Source organism: Bombus huntii, unplaced genomic scaffold (assembly GCF_024542735.1).
Source record: "Bombus huntii isolate Logan2020A unplaced genomic scaffold, iyBomHunt1.1 ctg00000064.1, whole genome shotgun sequence".
Lineage (NCBI taxonomy): Eukaryota > Metazoa > Arthropoda > Insecta > Hymenoptera > Apidae > Bombus > Bombus huntii.
This window is the reverse complement of record NW_026099324.1, coordinates 807,827-823,280: the sequence shown is the minus strand read 5'-3', so window position 1 is coordinate 823,280 and position 15,454 is coordinate 807,827. Positions and strand designations below refer to the sequence as shown.

General features: G+C 41.7%; 1 long non-coding RNA gene across 1 annotated transcript; it reads left to right on the top strand.

Annotated features, from left to right (window-relative positions):
- Positions 1-4,765: 4,765 nt before the first annotated feature.
- On the top strand, positions 4,766-13,855 carry LOC126876123 (uncharacterized). The gene is made up of 3 exons (XR_007693938.1): positions 4,766-4,947; positions 6,648-6,758; positions 13,239-13,855. It is a non-coding gene; the product is annotated as an uncharacterized LOC126876123 (long non-coding RNA).
- The last annotated feature ends 1,599 nt before the right edge of the window (positions 13,856-15,454 follow it).

The window sequence follows — 15,454 nt, the reverse complement described above, 5'->3', positions numbered from 1 at the left end:
AAAAATAAATATTATTGTTTAATAAAATAATTAAAATTAATAAAATGAAATTCACAATAACAAATTCTAAAATAAATTTAATATTAATCAACTTAAAAAAAATTAAATTACTTAATTTAATATTAAATTTTAAAAAAATTTTATAAAAATATCTATAATTCCCAAAATTATTATTTTAATTTAAACTATTTTTTGTTAAATTAATATTTTTAGTTATATAGTTTAATAAAAACATTAATTTTGTAAATTAAAAATTTAAAAATATTAATATAACTAGTCAAATAATTTTAATATATTAAATTTATTACTATTAATGAAAACTCTTATAATTGTATTCTTCTTTATATTTATAAATCTAAGAATTAATTTAATTTTAATTTTAAATTATTTTTATTTAAATACTTTTATATTACCTTTAAAACAAATATTATATTTAATTTTATATATTATTTTTATAACAATAAATATCTTAATATATAAACAAATAATTTCATTAAACTTATATATGTCGGAGATGAAAGAACACTGGAGCCTTTGGAATTTTGGATAATCCCGCAACATTGTAACCTAGAGTCTACTATAGCTGTAATTGAACAATTGTAGTTATTCAATCCGATTGTAATTGTTCGAGAGTTGTGATAATGAGCTTGGGCTCGAGGCGACAGTCAGTCGCCGAACGTAGCCGCGGTCACGGAATGAACGCTTTGCCTAGCAAAGGTATGGAATAATTCTATAGCTCTCCTTAAAAGAAATATTCGTGGCGACACGCGACAGTAAACATTCCAACGGTTTCTGTCCCGTGGCTCGCCACACGCAGACCCTATTCTTCGAGTAAGATGATTGCCAGATGTCGATGCGTCTCCGCAGTACATGTTCGGCTAGCCCGAGGGCCCGTTATAAATCTTAAGGTTTAGTTAACTAAAGTCCTTCAAACAGACAAACAGTCTTTGTCCCAACTACGGGAAGATAGGGGAGACATATTTTTCAACGAGCGGCGTCTCCCACTAACAACTTTCCCTCGAGGGCGGCTAGCATCTTTTTCTATCCACCGATATGGAGATTGACCAATTAGCAGCAACGTCAATTACCCTTACGACCATCGTGCGCGAGTTAATTCCGTCGCTGGTGCAAAAAATCGAGTGTGGAACCTAACAATTTTTCGACTCCGCTGCGTCGCAGCTACCAATCTGATTATGGGGGAAAATCCTTTACAAAGCAGTGCCCTGAATATAATTTCAATACCGAGTGTCGAATCGACTTCTACGTAGTGGAGGCGCCAACTGGTAGATCAAGCCATCCGGGTGAGTCGCTTCCATTTTACCCCGATTTCGGAGCCGAGTGTTCGCTAATCAAAGAATCCGTAGTCTTGAGAATTTCTGGCAAAAGAACGATTGATATATTAGTAATGCGAGGAATAAGAAATATTGGTACTAAACGTATCGCCCAAATCTTGTCCGTTGCAGGTGTCGGCGATTAGAGATAAATTTTTCATGTCCTCGCTGATAGTTATTTAAAAATACGATATCGCGATTGCTCGTCAAATTTTAAGCCAAGATCTTGACGTAATATTACACAAACTAGCCTCGCTATGTGTAAAACAAAAATAATTCATGCCCGTAATAAAACCGCTGAAAACGAGATCGACGTCGATGAAGTTGACAATGAGGTACGTGGTAGTGATAAAAGTCGATTAATCTTTCTTTTCGAAAATTCAGAGATTCATCCGTTACGGGTTCCCTACGTACTCGTACAAAAAAAATACAGGACAGTTAGAAGTACAATTAATTGATCCTAACATCGCCGTACAAGGAGTCCGAACAGACTTCGCGAGCGCAGAGTAGTACGTGATAGAACAAGCGACTTAATTACAGCCAAAAATCATAAAGCCTAGTAATTCACCGTTCGCGAGCCCTATGTTATTCGTGAAGACGAACGATGGTTCAGATAGATGATTGGTAGATTTTCGAGGACTAAATAAAAATACGGTCGCGGATCGGTATCCTTTACCCCTTATTGCGGATCGAGTCTCGAGATTGCAAAAGCGAGACATATTATTATTCTGTACATATCCGGTGGGTTTCTCCAAATCCATATTCATCCTAATTCTAGGAAGTATACAGCATTGATTACCCTCGATGAACAATTTGGATAATAAGTTGTTGTTTTCTTCGAATTCTTTTGTGCCTTTGTTCGATCCATTCGATGTCCTTTATTTGCATAACATAAGTGCGTGCGCGTTTAATGTTTCTTCCGGAAGTCATTTTCGGGACGGCGATACTATGCTGACCCCGTCGAAAATGGGGATTCTTATAGTTTCGGACAACCCTAATAATTGTGCAGCTCATACTTGTCTAAATATTCTAATATTTATGTTCTTCCTTGCTACAATTTTGTAAACCATCAAAGCGTTTAGTACAGAAATCCTCAGGAGTAGTCGCGTGCCAAGTCTTCTGTAGCATTTGACCCTTTTTAATTGCGGTCACATAAGAAATCATTTGGTCTGAGTGATCTGTACTACACTTTCCTTCATTCCATTCAGCAGCGGCTGCTGATTTCGAGGTTGCGAACAAATGAAACGAGAGATCATTCTTGAGATTCCTTTGAAAACACGTATAACAGCCAACGTGCCATTCTTACGTTGTCGTCTATTTGGATGATCCCCTAATTATTGCCGACTCGATAGATCAAGCTCTAAAAGTATTGCACACCGTACTAGATACCCTTGTAAAAGCCGGATTCTCCTTTAACTTTTCAAAATATTCTTTTCTAAAGACATCGGTACTCTATTTGGAATATGTAATTTACGAAGGAGAAGTTCGTCCCAATCCGGGTAAAACGCACGCCTTGAGTTCTTGACCTGCGTCAACGACGGTCACACAGCTCAGACAGTTCATAGGTTTAGCCTTTTATTTCCGAAAATTCGTCCCTAAATTTTCACGGGTAATGAAACCCTTGTATGCGCTTACTTCCGATAATAAAAACATGACTTGAACAGATAGGCATGAAAAAATAAGGCGAAAGGTAATTTCCGCCCTGACCGACGCGCCGGTGTTAACGGTATTTGACCCGAACCATCCGATAGAACTTCATATCGACGCTAGTTCGGATGGATATGAGGTTATTTTAATGCACAAGATTAAAGGTAAAAAATAGAGTAATAGAATATTACAGTATAAGAAGTAGCCCTGCGGAATCTAGGTATCATTCTTACGAACTAGAAACGTTAGCAGTTGTGAACGCCGTCAAGCATTTCCGTCATTATCCCCACGGACGAGAATTTCTTGTCGTCTCCGATTGTAATCCTTTGAAGGCATCCAGTAGTAAGGTAAATTTAAATGACAGGGTTTACAGGTGGTGGGCTTACTTACAAACTTTTACTTTTGACATTCTGTACCGGGAGGGTAAACGAATGGCCCACGTAAATTTTGTCTCGCGAAATCCCGTAGACTTGGAGTATGAATTACGGCCCGGTACCCGGTAAAATACAGAGAAAAGGTAGAACTCTCTGCTTGTCCATTGTCCCCAGAGGTTTTAGATGATCTGTTATTAACCATTTGCAACAGTCCATTATGCACTTAGGTTGGGATAAAACGCTTGAGAAACTGTGCGACTGTTACTGGTTCGAAGGAATGGCGGAGTATGTTCGCAAATTCGTTGAGAACTGTCATGCTTGTCGAGTTTCGAAGGCTAGTTCAGGTAAAGTACAAGCTGAACTACATCCCATACCTAAGACCAGTATACCCTGGCATACGGTACACATGGATATAACGGGCAAATTGAGCGGTAAAAGCGACTCGAAGGAGTATATCATTGTTTTGGTCGACGCTTTTACAATATATAATGAAAAAATAAAATGATGCTCCGTTTATATGAATTAATCGAATTAATCATCCTGAGTTTATATCTTTTATAATATTTGAAATTCTATTAAATGCAATATTGATATTTGGACAGTAATTTATTGATAAAAATAATCCTGAGATAATTTGAATTATTAAAAATATTCCAAGTATTGATCCAAAATTTCATAAGTAATTAATATTAATTGTTGTAGGTAAATTAAAAAATGATATAGGTGTTACGACCGTTCGCGGAGAGACGCGGTCGCTAGGAGAACGCGTCAGCGAGAGGCGTAAATTCTCGCTACGATCATGTTAATCGACGCCGCGAAATAGTCGTTCCCCTGTTTCGTTTAGGATAACAGAGGTGGTTTACTGAATGTAACACTGTATTAACAGGTTAACATAGAACAATATATTTTACAATAATATGATGAAGATGTTACAGAATTTTGGCTCGACTTTGATCTCTAGATAAATTCGTTTGCTCGTCAGATTTGTCGAAGTGTCACGCTTGACTCGTCAGAAGGAACTGCACGCCCTTCGATTATTTTCGTCTTTTCTGGAAGGCGACCCCTTAATGAACCATGCGCTTGCCACTACAATGTTTGTTTGCCGGGCAGCCGCGACGATCCGTCTGCGATGTTGTAGGACCGCGAGCGACGGTTAGAAAATACAGCCTGTGGTAAGCCTCGTGGCGTAACAATAGGTAAATTTAATATATGAATTTTATAAATTGATGAAATTATTTTATTCATTTTTTTGCTCGTAAGTTTTTATTTTTAATATAAAAAATTTTTGTTATAATTAATAGTATAATAATTAGGAAAATAATAAATATTAAAAGAATACAATAGTTGGGTTTCAAATATAATTTTTTAATATTATAAATTTTATTATTTTTGTAATGATTAAAATTTAATATTTTAATATTTGTCGGAGCGGACATTAGAATTAGGGTTAGGGGCGTGAAACGAATCTTCGTTTGGGTTACACGTTGTCGTTATGCAATAGAGAAGACATTGACTAGTGCAAATACGATTATTATAGAACCGGACAAGTAACCGCGGTAGTTAGGTACTCGAGAAACTAATGACAATGATCCTAGGTTCAATAACGAATCCGCGGTCGACGGGATGATAGATGAACGTACTCACAAAATCTAAGTCGGACGCGTAATATTCACTGATCGTAAAGAGTTACTCCTTTCATCAATGAGAGGGTCAAATGCTACAGAAGACTTGGCACGCGACTACTCCTGAGGATTTCTGTACTAAACGCTTTGATGGTTTACAAAATTGTAGCAAGGAAGAACATAAATATTAGAATATTTAGACAAGTATGAGCTGCACAATTATTAGGGTTGTCCGAAACTATAAGAATCCCCATTTTCGACGGGGTCAGCATAGTATCGCCGTCCCGAAAATGACTTCCGGAAGAAACATTAAACGCGCACGCACTTATGTTATGCAAATAAAGGACATCGAATGGATCGAACAAAGGCACAAAAGAATTCGAAGAAAACAACAACTTATTATCCAAATTGTTCATCGAGGGTAATCAATGCTGTATACTTCCTAGAATTAGGATGAATATGGATTTGGAGAAACCCACCGGCCATGTCCAGAATAATAATATGTCTCGCTTTTGCAATCTCGAGACTCGATCCGCAATAAGGGGTAAAGGATACCGATCCGCGACCGTATTTTTATTTAGTCCTCGAAAATCTACCAATCACCTATCTGAACCATCGTTCGTCTTCACGAATAACATAGAGCTCGCGAACTATGAATTACTAGGCTTTATGATTTTTGGCTGTAATTAAGTCGCTTGTTCTATCACGTACTATTCTGCGCTCGCGAAGTCTATTAGGACTTCTTGTACGGCGATGTTAGGATCAATTAATTGTACTTCTAACTGGCCTGTATTTTTTTGTACGAGTACTTAGGGAACCCGTAACGGATGAATCTCTGAATTTTCGAAAAGAAAGATTAATCGACTTTTATCACTACCACGTACCTCATTGTCAACTTCATCGACGTCGATCTCGTTTTCAGCGGTTTTATTACGGGCATGAATTATTTTTGTTTTACACATAGCGAGGCTAGTTTGTGTAATATTACGTCAAAATCTTGGCTTAAAATTTAACGAGCATTCGCGATATCGTATTGTTAAATAACTATCAGCGAGAACATGAAACGTTTATCTCTAATCGCCGACACCTGCAACGGACAAGATTTGGGCGATACGTTTAGTACCAATATTTCTTATTCCTCGCATTACTAATATATCAATCGTTCTTTTGCCAGAAATTCTCAAGACTACGGATTCTTTGATTAGCGAACACTCGGCTCCGAAATCGGGGTAAAATGGAAGCGACTCACCCGGATGGCTTGATCTACCAGTTGGCGCCTCCACTACGTAGAAGTCGATTCGACACTCGGTATTGAAATTATATTCAGGGCACTGCTTTGTAAAGGATTTTCCCCCATAATCAGATTGGTAGCTGCGACGCAGCGGAGTCGAAAAATTGTTAGGTTCCACACTCGATTTTTTGCACCAGCGACGGAATTAACTCGCGCACGATGGTCGTAAGCTCTTGCACTGTTATAACCGGCACTGATCCCACTTCTGATGTCGGGTTTACATTAGAATTAGGGTTAGGGGCGTGAAACGAATCTTCGTTTGGGTTACACGTTGTCGTTATGCAATAGAGAAGACATTGACTAGTGTAAATACGATTATTATAGAACCGGACAAGTAATCGCGGTAGTTAGGTACTCGAGAAACGAATGACAATGATCCTAGGTTCAATAACGAATCCGCGGTCGACGGGATGATAGATGAACGTACTCACAAAATCTAAGTCGGACGCGTAATATTCACTCGTTGTAAAGGGTTACTCCTTTCATCAATGAGGTCGCGAGCGAGAATGACTTTCCCGTCCCGATGATGCCACAGAGGAAAACTATAATGGGGTGTGTCTAAGGACACGAGATCATCGGATTCGTTGGGGATATCACACGTTCGGAAAGTAAGGGAAATTGACGTTGCTGCTAATTGGCCAATCTCCATATCGGTAGTTAGAAAAGGATGCTAGCCGCCCTTGAGGGAGGGTTGCTAGTGGGAGACGTCGTTCGTGGAAAAATAAATCTCTGCTGTCTTCCTGTAACTGGGACAAAGACTGTGTATCTGTTGAGGGATTCTAGGTAACTAGATATTAGTGTTTATGACGGTCCTCAGGCTAGCCGATCACGTACTGCGGAGAGGCGTTGACATTTGGTAAACATCCTGCCCGGAGAATAGGATCTGCCTGTGGCGAGCTACGGGACAGAAACCGATGGAATGTTTACTGCCACGTGCCGCTACAAATCTTTCTTTTAAGGAGAGCTATAGGGTTACTCAATGCCTTTGTTAGATGTTAGTTCGTCCCGTTGACCGCGGCCACGTTCGGCGACTAATTGTCGCCTTGAGCCCAAGCTCATTGTCACAAGTCTCAAACGAATACAATTGGGTAGAGTGACAGCAAATCGTTTAATTACAACTGTAGATTTTAATTACAATGTTTTTATGGATTTACCCGAGGTTTCGGAGGGAAGGCATCGGTGTCCTCTTATCTCCGACACGGCCATCCTGACTATCACACGTCCTCGGGTGTAGCTAAAATATTGATTTTTCCTAATATTAGATTTGGTACAATCAACATTATTTACAACTTAATCAAATGTCAAATAAACCAAGGGTCCAGTTCGACAACAGGATTTTGCTAGAGGTTTCGGTAACAAAAATAAAAGGTCAGATTTATTAACATTATGATTCGTATTCGAAATATTAGCTGCATCCTGTGGTTTATCAGTCGGGTCGTAGTGGCGTGACGGACTATTTGCGATTTTGCACCCAGATGAATCTTGATTTTGTAGATCGCACGACCGCACAGAGTTTCACTGGTGGTGCGTGCGAAAATACGACCGATTGAGGTTCGTAACATTGCAGCTGGCTGTGCGTGCGAGTACACGACCGCTTCAGCTTCATGGCGTTGCCGCTAGCAGTGCATGTGAGTACACGACCGCTTCGGCTTCCTGGCTTTGCGTTAATGACCCTCGGGGGTCGGGGTACTCATATCGCTCGGGTCACTGTCCTCGCCACCACTAGCAACGTCCAAATCCGCAGGAATGCGACTATCTGGCATCCTTCTCAGCCTGTCATGACTATACTTGTAAGAGCGTTTGCCGTCTAACGTTTTTAGAATATATCGGTCCCCCTCCAAAATCTCCGCTATCCTAAATGGACCCTTAAATTTCGGATCTAGTTTACATTGGTTTCTCTCTTCAATTTTCCGTAGCACAAAATCGCCGAGGTTGAACCTAACCACTTTCGCCTTAGTTTTATCAAATCTGTCCTTGTCGTACTTGGCACTAGCCTCTATATTTTTATGGCTTGGCGCCTTACATCGGAGATATCTATTGTCTTTTCCTCTATATTATCGGGTAGCGTTAAGCCGTATGGCCTTGCTGCTTTCCCGATCAGCAATTCTAACGGGCTTGATTTAGTTTCACGGTTGGTGGTGCAATTTAAAGCCAATTGTATTTCCCCGATCGCGTCTTGCCAAGACCGCCCGGTCGTTTCTATCGTCGTGAACATATTTTTTAGTGTACTCATAGTACGCTCTACCTGTCCATTGGCCCTACTAGCACCGGTTGCTATTAGGTGGAGTTTAATGTTCCTATCTTGGCAAAAATCTCGGAACTCTTTACCCGTAAAGCATCTTCCTTGATCCGCTATTATCCGGCAGGGACTGCCGAATAAAAATATGGCGGACTTTAATGCTTTAATGGTATTTAAGGAATCTATCTTACGGGTATGGTACAAGTATACAAATTTGGTAAAGGCGTCGACTAACACAACGACATACTCCTTAGAGTCGTTTTTACCGCTTAGTTTACCCGTTATATCCACATGAATCGTATGCCAAGGTATGCTGGTCTTAGGTATAGGATGTAATTCCGCTTGTATTTTTCCTGAGCTTGCATTTGAAACTCGACAAGAATGACAGTTCTCCACGAATTTGCGAACATACTTCGCCATTCCTTCGAACCAGTAATACTCGTAGAGCTTCTCCAGCGTTTTATCCCACCCTAAGTGCATAATGGACTGGTGCACGTAGCTTATAACGGACCACCTAAGGCCTCGCGGGACAATGGGCAAGCAGAGAGTTCTGCCTTTTCTTTGTATTCTACGATGAAGTGTGCCGGACCGTATTTCGTACGTGTTCGCGACGTCTTCCGCGAGCTCTTCGTTCTGTAATTTATTGGCGATCTTGGGAATCTGTGGGTCGCGACGTTGTTCCGCTAGTAGCCAGTCGCCGGAGATTTCGGCCAGGTTAATTTCCTTCTCGACAATTTTGCTGGTCGCACGGTAATCTAAGTTTACGGGGTTCCGCGAGAAGAAGTCTACGTGGGCCATTCGTTTACCTTCCCGATACATATTGTCAAAGGTAAAATTTTGCAGGTAAGCCCACCACCTGCAGACCCTGTCATTTAAATGTACCTTATTACTGGATGCTTTCAAAGAATTGCAATCGGTGACAACAAGGAATTCTCGTCCGTGTAGATAGTGACGGAAATGCTTGACGGCGTTTACAACTGCTAAAGTTTCTAATTCGTACGAATGGTACCTAGATTCCGCGGGGCTCGTTCTTTTGCTGTAATACTCCACCACTCTATTTTTACCTTCGACCCTGTGCATTAAGATAGCCCCGTATCCCTCCGAACTGGCATCCGTATGTAATTCGATGGGGTAATTGGGGTCAAATATCATTAGCACTGGCGCGTCAGTCAGGACGGAGATTACCTTTTGTCTTATTTGTTCGTGCCTATCTGTCCAAGTTATATTCTTGCTACTAGACGTAAGTGCATACAGGGGTTTCATTACTTGTGAAAATCTAGGAATGAATTTTCGGAAGTACGAGGCCAAACCTATGAACTGCCTAAGCTGTGTGACGGTCGACGGTGCAGGTAAAGAACTCAGGGCTTGTATTTTACCCGGGTTTGGGCGGACTTCTCCATTATGAATTACATATCCCAAATAGAGTGTCGATGTCTTTAGAAAGGAACATTTCGAAAAGTTAAAGGAGAATCCGGCTTTTACGAGCGTATCTAACACGGTGTGCAATCTCCCTAGCGCTTGATCTATCGAGTCGGCAATAATTAAGACGTCGTCCAGGTAAACACAACGTACGAATAAGCAAGGTCGCCTAAGGCCTTGAGAATGGCGCTCTGAAACACGGAGGGTGCGTTTTTCAATCCAAACGGCATCGTTACGTATTCGTATTGACCGTCGGGGGTGACGAACGCGGTATACTCTGTCGAGTTCGGGTGAATGGGAATTTGATGAAACCCGCTGGCCATGTCCAGGCTAATAAAGTATCTCGCGTTTTGTAATGTCGCGATCTGATCTGCTATGAGGGGTAAGGGATATAAATCCGCGACGGTGTTTTTATTTAGTGCTCGAAAATCTACGCATAATCTATCCGTGCCGTCCTTCTTTTTCACGAGTATCATGGGGCTCGCGAATGGCGAATTGCTAGGCCTTACGATCTTTGCTCTAATTAATTCTCCTATCCTCTCACGTACTATCCTGCGCTCTTCCTCGCTAAGCCTGTAAGGGCTTCTTTGCACGGTGACGTTAGGATCAATTAGCCGTATTTCTAACTGGCCCGTACTTACGCGAGTACGCGGGAAGCCCATAATGAATGATTCTTTGAAACCTTCGAGAACGGAAATGAATCGATCTTTATCGTTACCAATCACGTCGGTGTCGACCTCGTTAATATCGACCGCAACCTCCGCGACTTTACTAGAAACGTTAACGACCTTGCTCTTGCAAATATCAACGCTGTTTCGTGTAATGTTTACGTCAAAACCTTGGCTTAAAATTTCACGACCAATCATGATATCGTATTTTAGGTTGCTGTCCGCAAGGACGTGAAAAGTTATCTCCAATGTAAAACCGTTAATACCTACGGTGGACAGAATCTGAGACGTACTTTTAATACAAGTGTTTCCTATTCCTCGCAGTGCTACTACGTGAGTCGTTCTTTTGCCGGACAATTTCGAGGCTGCAGACTCTTTAATTAGCTAACACTCGGCTCCAGAATCGAAATAGAATGGGAACGACTCACCCCGCTGACTTAATCTACCGGTGGGGGCTTCCACCACGCAGGCATCGACACGATGCTCTTCTTCAGGACGGCGTTTTCCTTCTCGCAGCAGCGGGCAATGCGGCGCGATGTGTCCTGGCTTATGGCATTTGAAGCACGATGTTTTTGGGGAAGCGGTCGGTCGGCTTTCCTCCAGGCGTCGGGGGTCCTTCTTCGATTCCAACCTCATCTTTTTGCGGCATTCAGATATCGTATGTCCATATGCACCGCAGTGGCGGCACTTTTCCCGGGGGGTGGGAGACTTGCTTCGTTTATTTCCGGGGCCCGATGATGGCCTCCGTGGCGGAGATGTCCGCCTCTCCTCGTAGAGGAAAGGCTTCATTTCTTTTTGAAATTGTTTCACCGACTTGATATCACTCGTGAGTGCTAGTCGTCTAAAGCGTCTATCGCGCAAGCCCATTAGATAGAGAACGGTGGCGGTAGCTACTTCCTCCATCGTCGAATTACGCCACTTCGAATACAGGAGGGAGATAAGACGGTTTCCGTACGCCCCTGATGATTCGTTTTCCCGCTGTAGTTCCTTGGATACCTTGATTAACGAAGAGGCTGCTGTTTCTTGGCCACCGAATTGCGCGGTGAATTGTTCCTTAAAAGCTGGCCATGTGATCTCTTCGCCGTCCATTATTTGCGTAAGCCAATACGCTGCCGGACCCTCCAGGGCGCGGTTCAACGCAGAATATAGCGCAGTGATCTTCAGAGGGTGGTCTCACATAAGCAGGCTAACGGCCGCGCACCAGGCGGCTGGATCAGCGTTCTCGGTTTCGGGGTTAAAGCGCGGTAACGTTACCCTGGTTACCAAGTGTCCCTTCTTCCCCGTTAGCGATCGGATTAGCTCACGTACGATGCTCTTATGATCCCGCATCGACAACGTATGTTCGGATCCCACTTCTGATGTCGAGTAAAGTTCCGAGTCTGGGCACGAGTCGTTCTCGTGGCGGGGGCTTGGGACAGGTAAGGATTCCTCACTGAAGCTATCCATGTTTTCTTTTACACTGAAGTTATTTTTATTGACACACACGAAATTGTTACAGAGTTGACACAAACTCACAATGACCACACACTCGCGACGCTAGTGACAATGGTCTTAGGTTCGATAACGAGTCCGCGGACAACGGGACGGTAGTCGTACGCACTCGCAAAAATCTAAGTCGGATTCTGTGTTGATATTCACTGACCGTAAGGCGTTAATCCCTTTTTGTCGGTGAGGTCGCAAGAGAGAATGACTTTCCGTCCCGGTGATACGCCAGAGGAAAACTATGACGGGGTGTGTCTAAGGACACGAGATCATCGGATTCGTCGGGGATATCACACATTCGGAAAGTAAGGGAAATTGACGTTGCTGCTAATTGGCCAATCTCCATATCGGTAGTTACAAAAGGATGCTTGCCGCCCTTGAGGGAGGGTTGCTAGTGGGAGACATCGTTCGTGGAAAAATAGCTCTCTCCTGTCTTCCTGTAACTGGGACAAAGACTGTGTATCTGTTGAGGGATTCTAGGTAACTAGATATTAGTGTTTATAGCGGTCCTCGGGCTAGCCGATCACGTACTGCGGAGAGGCGTTGACATCTGGTAAACATCCTGTCCGCAGAATAGGATCTACGGGACAGAAACCGTTGGAATGTTTACTGCCACGTGCCGCTACAAATCTTTCTTTTAAGGAGAGCTATAGGGTTACTCAATGCCTTTGTTAGATGGAGAGATCGTCCCGTTGACCGCGGCCACGTTCGGCGACTAATTGTCGCCTTGAGCCCAAGCTCATTGTCACAAGTCTCAAACGAATACAATTGGGTAGAGTGACGGCAAAACGTTTAATTACACCTGTAGATTTTAATTACAATGTTTTTATGGATTTACCCGAGGTTTCGGAGGGAAGGCATCGGTGTCCTCTTATCTCCGACATATATGTCGGGTTTACATTAGAATTAGGGGCGTGAAACGAATCTTCGTTTGGGTTACACGTTGTCGTTATGCAATAGAGAAGACATTGACTAGTGCAAATACGATTATTATAGAACCGGACAAGTAACCGTGGTAGTTAGGTACTCGAGAAACTAATGACAATGATCCTAGGTTCAGTAACGAATCCGCGGTCGACGGGATGATAGATGAACGTACTCACAAAATCTAAGTCGGATGCGTGATATTCACTGGTCGTAAAGGGTTACTCCTTTCATCAATGAGATCGCGAGCGAGAATGCCTTTCCCGTCCCGATGATGCCACAGAGGAAAACTATAATGGGGTGTGTCTAAGGATACGAGATCATCGGATTCGTCGAGAAAAGCCTTCGTTCAGAAAGCAAGGGAAATTGGCGTTGCTGCTAATTGGTCAATCTCCATATCGGTGGTTAGAAAAAGATGCTAGCCGCCCTCGAGGGAAAGTTGCTAGTGGGAGACGCCGCTCGTTAAAAAATAAGTCTCCCCTATTTTCCCGTAGTTGGGACAAAGGCTGTTTGTCTGTTTGAAGGACTTTAGTTGACTAAATCTTAAGATTTATAACGGGTCCTCGAGCTAGCCGAACATGTACTGCGGAGACGCATCGACATCTGGCAATCATCTTACTCGAAGAATAGGGTCTGCGTGTGGCGAGCTACGGGACAGAAACCGTTGGAATGTTTACTGTCGCGTGTCGCCACGAATATTTCTTTTAAGGAGAGCTATAGAATTACTCCATACTTTTGTTAGACAAAGCGTTCATCCCATGACCGCGGCTACGTTCGGCGACTGACTGTCGCCTCGAGCCCAAGCTCATTATCACAACTCTCGAACAATTACAATCGGATTGAATAACTACAATTGTTCAATTACAGCTATAGTAGACTCTAGGTTACAATGTTGCGGGATTATCCAAAATTCCAAAGGCTCCGGTGTTCTTTCATCTCCGACATATATATATCATTTGTTTTGGCAAAAAATTCTCATACTCATACAAGTCAAAAATGTAGAAAGAACGAGTTCCATCGTCGGAAGATAAGTCAACGATTGCATAATTATTGGTTTTTTGTAAAGAACTATTGCAATATTTATTGTGAAACTGTTTTTTAAATATATTAGAACACTTGCGCTACTTTTATCGGTATTTATAATCTACCTTGGAATAATAACGGTAATATTTTATTGGTTATGGTAAGCAGTAGAGAACTAAGAGAACTATAGAGATTGAGGATCTCTCAGCGAAGAAAAAAAGGATATTCCTTGTCTGCAATGCCTGGAAAATATAAGCTCTCGAAAATGGGAGTCAGAAAGATGCTTTTTTTATTATTTAATTTGTAGTTTGAGGACTTTCGGTTTGGTATGGGGCTGGAATATGGAAGAAAGACTGGATAGAATACAAAGAAGATATGTGAAATTGATCTTAGGTTTAGATATGACAACACCAAATTCTATCACTATATATTGATAGAAGAATGCAAGCTAACATAAATCAAAGAAAAAGCATTAAAAAGAGCAGCAAGGTATGACGAGAAAGCCTTAGTATCAAAAAAGGAACTAGTAAAGGAGTGCATAAAGGAAAGAGAGAGAAACTGGGGAAATGGCCAAGAAGAGAAAAGAGCAAGAAAGAGAAAGAAGGGACCAGAAGAGGTGAGAAATGGAGGAACCCAGATGGAAGCAAGAGAAGAGCAAGAAAGGATGATAGCAGACCAAGTTATAGAGGAAAGAAGAAAGAGAGAAGTAGAAGAGAGGGGGGAAAGGATAAAGAAATCCAAATATAACATACATTACAGAACAATCGCCAAAGAAGTATCACCAAAATACTCAGAAGGGAGGATGAAGTGGAAGGACAGAAGAATATTAGCAAGATTCAGATGTGGAAAGCAAAGGAATACTGGAAAGAAGAAGGAGAAAAAAGATTCAAACTATATAAAAGGAAAGAAGAAGACCTGAAACATGTAACAGAAGAATGTGACATAACGGGAGGACATAGAAAAAACACTAAATGAGACTAGAGAAGGACTAACAGAACTAAAAGCAATAATAGAGAGGAGAAGGGTAATACAAGAAGGGGCGGAACGACAAGAAGGAAGCACAGCAAGGAGGCAAAAGCGCAAAGTTGCAATAGTTTTTTAGTCATTAGTTTTTAGTTTTTTCTAGTTTTTTAGTTTTTAGAGATAGAATAATTAAGGGAGTGCAATATAATAGAATGGATAAGAGGGGAGGTAGATATATAAGAAGCGAAATAGGTATAAGGGATGTAAAACCGAAAGTTCGTCCAAAGCCGAAAGGCGCGGACTAAGCAATAATAAATAATAAATAATTTGTAGTTTACAATTTGTTCAGCTGGACATTCCGTAAATTTTTCTAGCTTAGAAAAAAAAAGAATGCCATGTGATTCAGTCAAAGAGAGATGTTTCGCTGAAGATGTGCCAAGAACGGGTAGAAAACGCAAAATGACGCTGCGG